Below are 9,338 nucleotides of genomic sequence, written 5' to 3'. Positions count from 1 at the left end.
CAAATGGTTTTTAATACTTGATGTGCTGTTGGAGTGTGAGCAAAGTAACATTTATGAAAGGGTTCAGGGAAACCGGCAGGCCGGACTTGAGTCCTGGAGATGGGAAGTACAGTGCCTGCACTCTGAAGGAGGGGTGTTAATGTTGCAGTTTAAAAACTGTAGTGTAAAGCACCCTTCTGGCAAGACAGTGATGGAGTGAATGATGGTGAAAGTTTTTCTTTTTCGGGCCACCCTGCCTTGGTGGGAATCGGCCAGTGTGATAATAATAAAAAAAAATTAGAGATTTGCCGGTACAGTACTTCCGGCCCGGGTCTTCTCCATATTGTGACCCGGCTAAGAATAGTAATGTACTACATGATAATAATTATAATAATAGATGACTTCAAAAGGCCGTCACTAGATGGCAGTGTTTACCACAACAAAGTGGGAGCGGTTGTGGCCGCCTCCACCTGTTACATAATGACATACATATTTTATGCATTCTGGAGTATTTACAGTTGCCCCTCGAGTTTCGGCAGCCTCGACTTTCGTGAAATTCGACCTTCGGCGAGTTTTTTTTGGAAAAATTTGGCCTCGAGTTTCGTGAAAAAACTCGTGTTTTGGCGACCATCCGGTACCCGTCCGCCCGTCACCGCACACACAAAGCCATTCACGCTCAGTGTACCATTGTTTACCAACACGTGACCATCACCTTGCGGGTTCATACGTAATAATCCATTATTTTTTGTGATTACAACTGCTAAATAAGTCACCATGAGGAAAGCTAGTGCAAGCCCTTTGGTAAAGAAAGTGAGGAACACGATCAAATTCAAGAAGGAAATCATTGAAAAATATGAGAGTGGAGTGCGTGTTACAGAGCTTGCCAGGATGTATAGCAAGCCCCATTCAACCATCACTCCGATCGTGGCGAAAGAAAAGGAAATAAAGTGTGCTGTTGTTGCAAAAGGGGTGGATATGCTGACAAAAAGGAGATCATAAATCCTCAAAGAAGTGGAGAGGTTATTGTTGGTGTGGATTACCGAAAAACAGTTAGCAGGAGATAGTTACGCAGTCGATAATATGTGAAAAGGCAAGGCAGTTGCATGACAATCTCGTAAAGAACATGCCTGCAACAAGTGGTGATGCTTGTGATTTTAAGGCCAGCAAAGGTTGGTTTGAGAGATTTAAGAAGCATAGTTGCATTCACAGTGTGATAAGGCATAGTGAGGCTGCCAGTTCTGACAAAAAAGCAGCTGAGAAGTTTGTACAGGAGTTTAAGGAGTGCGTAGACACTGGAGAATTCAAACCCCAGCTAGTGTTTAATTGTGACGAAACAGGCCTCTTCTGGAAGAAAATGCCAAAGAGGACCTACATCATGCAGGAGGAAGCGGCACTCCCAGGACACAAGCCTATGAAAGACAGGCTTACTCTCATGTTTTGTAGTAATGCTAGTGGGGATTTTAAAGTGAAGCCTTTACTGGTGTATCACTCTGAAAATCCCAGAGTGTTCAAGAAATACAGTGTCGCCAAGAGTAACTTGTGTGTGATGTGGAAAGCTAACAGTAAGGCATGGGTCACTAGGGGAATTTTCCTAGGCTGGTTTAATGAAGTGTTTGGCCCCAGTGTGAAGAAATACCTCCTGGAAAATAAATTACCACTCAAGTGCCTACTGGTAATGGACAATACTCCTGCTCATTCTCCAGACTTGGAAGAGCAAATAGTGGAGGAGTTTAGTTTCATCACGGTGAAGTTCTTGCCTCCTAATACCACTCCTCTCCTCCAGCCCATGGACCAGCAGGTCATTTCAAACTTCAAAAAACTATTCACCAAAGCAGTGTTTCAGAAGTGCTTTGAAGTGACCTCAGACACTGAATTGATCCTAAGAGAGTTCATAAGAACATAAGAATGGAGGAACACTGCAGAAGGCCTACTGGCCCATGCGAGGCAGGTCCTTATCAAAATGACTACTACCTAAAGCTTCCCTGGAAATAACTCCCGTACCCAATGACACCAATCAAACCCAGCCCTTCCCACTCATATATTTGTCCAGTCTCTTCTTAAAGCTACCCAAGGTCCTAGCCTCTATCACCCCACTGGGAAGACTGTTCCACGCATCTACAACTCTGTTAGAAAACCAGTACTTACCTATGTCCTTTCTAAATCTAAATTTATCCAACTTAAATCCATTATTCCTGGTTCATACTTGGTTCGACACCCTCAGTACTTTATTAATATCTCCCTTGTTTATGCCTGTCATCCACTTATACACTTAAATGATATCTCCCCTCATTCTACGCCTCTCCAGAGAATGGAGATTTAAGGCTTTGAGTCTATCTTCATATGGGAGGTTCCTTACACAGTAAATCATTTTAGTCATTCTTCTCTGTATGTTCTCTAATGAGTCTATATCCATCCTGTAGTAAGGGGAAAGATCACTTTAACCCTTTCAGGGTCCAAGGCCCAAATCTGGAGTCACGCACCAGTGTCCAAGAATTTTCAAAAAAAAAATTTGTTATTTTTTCTTATGAAATCGTAGAGAATCTTTTTGTGAAGGTAATAAAACAAAAAGTACAAAATTTAGTGGAAAATTGACGAAATTATGCTCTCGTGAATTTTGATGTGTCAGCGATATTTACGAATCGGCGATTTTGCCGACTTTGACTCCCATTTTAAGCCAAATTCTTAGCTATTTCACTAGTATTACTTCTTTTCTATCGATTGAGCACAAGAAATCGCCAAGTCAACTGTTTCAACTACAAAATAAAGTGATCGGAAATTGTTAATTTGGCCAATTTAACACAAAGTTCAAAATATTCCAATTTCAAAATAGGGTCCAGAATGAACAATGTAGGCATTCCTGGCACTAAACTAACATTTCCTCTGTTCATTAGTTATGTTTTGAGGCTTTACAAATAAATTCCATTTTGATTTTTTATTCACATAATGAATTTTTATTCACACCAAAAAATAGAAGATTTACTGTTATGCAATACTGTAATAATTGTATAAATATCATCACCATGTTTGTGAATGTATATTAGACCCACCAGCTGACGTGTATTAGACGTGTGAGGTCGTTTGTTTACTCTTGAATATCGGCAAAAATTTAACATTTCTGCTACTTTGAGCTCAGTTTCAAGCCATTTCCAGTGCTAAAACCAATCAAAATCATCTCTATTTCTGTAATATGTCTTCCATTCTATCAAATGAGACCAAGAAATCGCAAATACAACTATAAAAAACATACGAAAAAACACTGCAAAGTTGCTGTTTTAATCGAAAAATCATGATTTCATTTTTTTTCTCTCATTATACACAGTGTGCTGCAGGATCTGTTTTATGTGGTGCACACATACCACATAGATGTATTCTCTCATATCTAGGCCCAAATGTACCACTCACAGTTTATCAGAGTGAGCTGAGCTCATGGCGTAGATCTACGGTTTGGACCCTGAACGTAAAGCCGTAGATCTACGGGACGGACCCTGAAAGGGTTAATATCCTCCATTGCATAAACCTTATAGGTAAGTCTTGGGAGGGAGTGACTTCCAGGACTTAGAACTCTGCTTGAAGAAATTTGTGGCCTGATTGTGTAGAAGAGAGGGATTTTGAAGGGTTTGTGGCTGACCCTAAGGAACCTGTGCCGGTTTTGGAAACTATTGTGGCATTGGGGATGTCCCTGGGGTTGGAGGTGAGTGGTGAGGATGTGGAAGAGTTGGTGGAGGACCACAGGGAAGAGCTAACCACTGAAGAGCTGCAAGAGCTTCATCTGCAACAGCAACAGATCACAGCTCAGGAAACTGCTGCAGAAGAGGAGGAAGAGAGATGGAGGAAGGTGCCTTCTTCAAAGATTAAGGACATTTGTGCAAAGTGGACTGAAGTGCAAACATTTATGGATGAACTTCACCCTAACAAAGCTGTTGCAGGCCATATTGGCAACATGTACAATGACAGTGTTGTGTCCCACTTCAGGGAAATCTTAAAGAAATGCCAGAAACAGACCTCTCTGGACTGATATTTTGTGCAACAGGGGTCCAGTGGCTTTCAAGCTGGTCCCAGTGGCATTAAAAGAAGAAGGGAAGTAACCCCAGATATGGACTTCATACCTGAAGTTCTAATGGAAGGAGATTCTCCTTCCAAAAAATAGTGTACAGCTTCCTCCTATCCCCTCCTCCCATCTTCCATCCACACAGAAGTCTTCAGTAAAGTTAAGTGTAATGTTATTATTATTTATTTTAAATGCATGTACAGGTCCTCCATCACAAATCCGGCATCATTGGGACCTGTAGTGTGCCGGATTACTGAGTTTGCTGAATTACAGTGGTTAAGTTAGAATACACTTAATAAAATTAACCAACTTGACTTACACAGTTCATTGAACATCGGCAAAAGCCGAACATTTCCACTACTTTGAGTTCAATTTCAAGGTACTTTTCGTCATGAAAGCAATCAAAATCATATCTATTTCTGTAATATATCTTCCATTATATCAAATGAGTCCAAAAAATGAGAATACAACCATAAAATCCATAGGAAATATGCTGCAAAGAGGGGGCTAATGGCTGAGAAGTGAACTCCCTTATTTATCGTCCGTCATTTTTATTTTTGTTGTACGTTAAGAAGCATCTTTCCATCATACATTGCCCAAGTTTCAATGAGATAGCCCAACAAACAATCAAGAAAAAAAATATTTACCAAAAATCATATATGGCAAGCCCAAGCCAAGTACTGGAAATAAGTCACTTTGTCTGACTTTTCTGGGTTATCCTAGGTTCTCTATGCATACACTGATATAAATGTACAGTGGACCCCCGGTTAACGATATTTTTTCACCCCAGAAGTATGTTCAGGTGCCAGTACTGACCGAATTTGTTCCCATACGAAATATTGTGAAGTGGATTAGTCCATTTCAGACCCCCAAACATGCACGTACAAACGCACTTACATAAATACACTTACATAATTGGTCACATTCGGAGGTAATCATTATGCGGGGGTCCACTGTATATGATAATCTATGTAACTGTATTTGTGTATACCTGAATAAATTTATTTACTTCTAGTCTGTCAACTGAGCACAAGAAACCACCCATTCACTTATTTCAATTACCCAATAAAGTGGTCAGAAATTGGCAATTTGGCCGATTTCACACAAATTTCAACAGATGCCAATTTCAAAATAGGATCCAGAATAAACAATGCAGACATTCCTTGCACTAAAATAACATTTTCTCTGTTCATTAGTCACGGCTACAGGCCCCTCTTATATTACTCTTGCTTACCATTTGGAATTTTTATTCACACACACAAAAAAAAAGATTTACTGTTATGCAGACTACTGCATTATTGTAATAATTTTATAAATAATGTCAATCCATTCTTGACTCCGTACTGGAATTTAGACTGGCAGGTGGACAGGTATTGGACGGTGACGTCATTTGTTTACTGTTACGTTGGTTTGTCCCATATTACTTTGATAGTAAGGTTCTCACTACATGTTCTAGTGTGGGGTAGCTTTTTACTTAATGGCCTTATCTGTCTAGGGGTAATACTTACACTATGGCTGATCATCCTGAGTGTCTCTGATATCCTTTCACCAGCCCTCTTCACAGGTTATGTAAACTACTACTATAAAAATATAACTGTATTCTCAATAGATATGTACAGAATATACAATTACAGCCTCACATTTTCAAAACAAAGATCTACACACTCCATAGCTGTTCTCCACATGGTGTTTTCCAACAACTTTTGTCCTTCTCTCTTCTTGACATAATTCTGGGCTAACCAGTGTTTTGACACACTTTAGTCACCCTGGGTATGGTGGCCACAACTTAAATTATAAAAACTCATCCCCTGGAGCACACATAATGCCCCAAAAGATAGAAGAAGGACCCAGAGATCCTGCCAGGTTGAAGGTCAGCCACAGAGAGAGAGCCTCAGTGAGAGGGAGAGAGAGAAAGACTAGCTAAGCTCCTCCCACCAAAACAAAAGACTGTTGCCAAGCACAATTCTCCAGTTACCACAATTCTACCACCCTTAATTTTACTTTTACATAAAGAAATACAACTTTATAAACTACTTATTTAAATTGTGTGTTTATGTGTCTATAGTATAACCTATTATATTGAGAAAAATAGGCTTGACCCAGCTGCCTCTCAGTCATAAGGTTGATCAGCCCTTATGACATTTAGAACTGAGTCCCCATCAATTCAATATAATTAGGTATTCCAGAGTAACTGTTACTTATAAATACATGTTGGGTCCTATAGCCCCATAACACCCCCACCTCCAGACGAAGTCTCACAAAAGCTAGCCGTGTCCCTCAGGATACGGCTAGTAAAAGTATATTGCTTAAGTCTGAAGGCGGTAAACAAGACTACTAGAAATGCTACATTTTTCCCAGCCCCATAACTACTCTTCACTTTACTGTTATTTACAACAGATTGCAGAATTTTTTAGAAAAGCATTTTAACCATACCCATATACTCAAGTGTGTAACTATTTACAATTTTAGTGGCTTTTAAAAACAATACCCATTACAGTACAATGCAAGATTTGCACACAATGCCCACTGTGAAAGCCCGCACCAACAGGCCTGTGCCTCTGCTACGGTAATCCAGCAAGCAACTGGTACTCCAGGGTGGCATCTTCCTGATCAGGAGACGAGAGTAGAGCCAAACCCAGAGCAGTCAGGTGTACACCAGACAGGAAACTTCACAAAACATGTCACGGTGTCTCTCACTTGGTGGCCGAACCAACAGTGAGACTTCCAGTCAACACTCACGATCCTTAACATGGTCAGGCACTCAAGCCCATCTTCCGAGGTCCCACTCCACACAGATCCTCCAAACTTATGAAGAGGAGGCTGACATAGAACATGGAGGGGTCCAAGGGACCACAAAGGCAAATCGTCGGGCCGTTTTGTATATAGAGCACACCAAGACACAACATCACATACCTTCCTGAACGTCTCATGTTACCGAAGGTTGTCAACCACTGCCTTAACTCACATTTACGTACACCCTGACCCTCGTCACACTTTTGGCTCTGACTCGACTCCTTCACAGTCAGATGGCTGGTAGAGAGTACTCAGGCTCGCCGAGAGTTCACCACTGCAAAAACAACAAGGTCAGCACATGACAAACACTATGTACAAAGTACGCACCATGCATCTACATGAAACATCTAGAGAGAGCATCAGCAACCACATTCTCTGAGCCTTTTATATATTTGACTTCCAAATTAAAAGGCTGTAGGAACAAAGCCCATTTTAAGAGTCTGATTTTAGTCACCATACACAGGAACAGGATGAAGAGATCCTGAGACATGTACAAATGCTGAATAGCCAGCCCCAAAATGAAAATTTTCTTTCCTGTGGTAAAATGTTGACATTTAAATTTAGAAGGTTGCTCATTGATAGTAACAGTTCTGCAACCTCTCGCAGTACAACAACAAACACCAAAGAGATCTCTTTGCAACCAGGTTGGATACATCAAGTTTACATAAATACCATCACGTTCCATCTCACACACAAATTTTAAGCACACAATGAACACAATTTGCATTACACACATTAAAATGGTACTGGAACACAGGCCATGGAAATCACATCTTCCAGCCCCATGTTTTAGTTTATTTAAAATGTTTGCATCTTTTAGTGCATAAGTATCAATCTTTCTAATCCTGTAAACCTTAGTTGTTAAACGTACTTTAGTGTTTATGCCCAGGGTGCCATCTAATTTGGGAACCATGAAGCATGGGAATGCCCACTGACTCTCACTAAGCACTACAAACTGGTGTTGAATTTCACTTCTTCCTCCATCTCCAATTTTTCATACAGATTTTTCCCACACAAAAATTGTTGAATTGGCTCAGCTTCCTTAACAATTTCTTCATGGAGTTTCAGCTTTTCCCCATTACTGACATCCCAAACTTTTATAAAGTTCCAAGGTGGCTGAGCCAACTCTCCAACATTTTTCTCATTAAAACCAAGCATGCATTTCCCAAAATCTTTTACACACACGTTATTTCTTAAATACACTTTTGGTATTTCATACAGATTATTGTTTTGCAGCCCTTTACATTCCATTAAAACATTGGTCTTTCTGAATTTTTGACATAACTTCAAACCCTTTAACCGGTTACTGTGTACACTATACTCATTCTTTTCTTGCTTGGGGGTGTGGGTTTTATATCTAACCCCTGGGAACTTCCCCCACATGTTCAGCTCACAGCAACTTACCATACAGATTTTCACATGAATTGGCTCCAGTATCAGCACTTCCTCTCCAGCCTCCAGAGTATCATGGTCCACATTATGGTCCCACATCATCATCCTGGTCTGGTTGATGGGCACGTTCACTGGTACCATCCACCTCATACGAGCCAAACAGTGTCTGAAACTGAGAAAAAGCTCCGAGGGGGGAGCATCACCATCCTCCCCAAGCCAATAGCTCAGAGATTCCAGAGTGCTTCCCCACTCAGCAAATACAAAGAAAGGGATCCTCTCATCCCAGTTGTTAGTATTGTCTATACCATAGGCTTGCATCATTATCTTGAGGGTTTGATGTAATTTTTCTATTTCCCCTTGATCTGTTTGTACCTCCCGAGGAAAGCCAACATGGGAAAAGAACTTCATCAAAGCCCTTAAGACCACTCGAGCTGTTATCTTGCGTAGAGGGATTGCTTCTGGGTACCTGGTAGTGGAGCAAATTATTGTTAGTAAATAATTATTTCCCATTCTGGTCCTTGGGAGTGGGCCAACGACATCCACTACCAGCTTGCTGAAGGGTTCACCTGGTGCTGAAATCGGCTGAAGGGGAGCAGGTTTAATGCTTTGATTAGGTTTCCCTATAATTTGGCAGGCATGACAGGCCTTTATATAATCTCCCACCGTCTCCCACAGCCGAGGCCAGAAGAAGTGCCTGGAAACCCTGGATACTGTTTTAGCAATACCTAGGTGTCCACCTAGAGGTGTGTCATGCACTAAGCTAAGAACATGGTTTCTATAAGGCTCAGGCACCACGACCTGGTGACAAAAACTTGGCTCTCCTTCTACTGGTACTGCAACCGAAGGTGCCTTCTTCATGAGTATACCTTTCCTGAAATAGAAGCATTTATTTAAACGTAAAGATTCCTCCTCAGTCACAGCTGAGGCTCTGATCGGCTTAAGTGTGTCATCACACCCCTGTGCAGCAATTAACTGCATCATAGTAGGCCCAATCTCCCTCACACTACTTCCTTGATCTCTGCACTGATTAGGCTCAACTCGGGTTGTGGTATCCTTTTCTTTAGTTGACTGCAGTTCAACCTCAGAAAATAGAGTTTCCAAACCTAAGTCCTCACCATCCTCATGA

General features: G+C 41.0%; 1 long non-coding RNA gene across 1 annotated transcript; it reads right to left on the bottom strand.

The window, feature by feature from the left end:
- Nucleotides 1-5,608: 5,608 nt before the first annotated feature.
- On the bottom strand, nucleotides 5,609-8,509 carry LOC138852370 (uncharacterized). The gene is made up of 2 exons (XR_011391697.1): nucleotides 8,225-8,509; nucleotides 5,609-7,094 (listed from the first exon to the last, which is right to left on the bottom strand). It is a non-coding gene; the product is annotated as an uncharacterized lncRNA (long non-coding RNA).
- Between the last annotated feature and the right edge of the window lie 829 nt (nucleotides 8,510-9,338).

Source organism: Cherax quadricarinatus, chromosome 1 (assembly GCF_038502225.1).
Source record: "Cherax quadricarinatus isolate ZL_2023a chromosome 1, ASM3850222v1, whole genome shotgun sequence".
In the NCBI taxonomy this organism is placed as follows: Eukaryota; Metazoa; Arthropoda; class Malacostraca; order Decapoda; family Parastacidae; genus Cherax; species Cherax quadricarinatus.
This window is presented reverse-complemented; position numbering and strand designations above follow the sequence as displayed.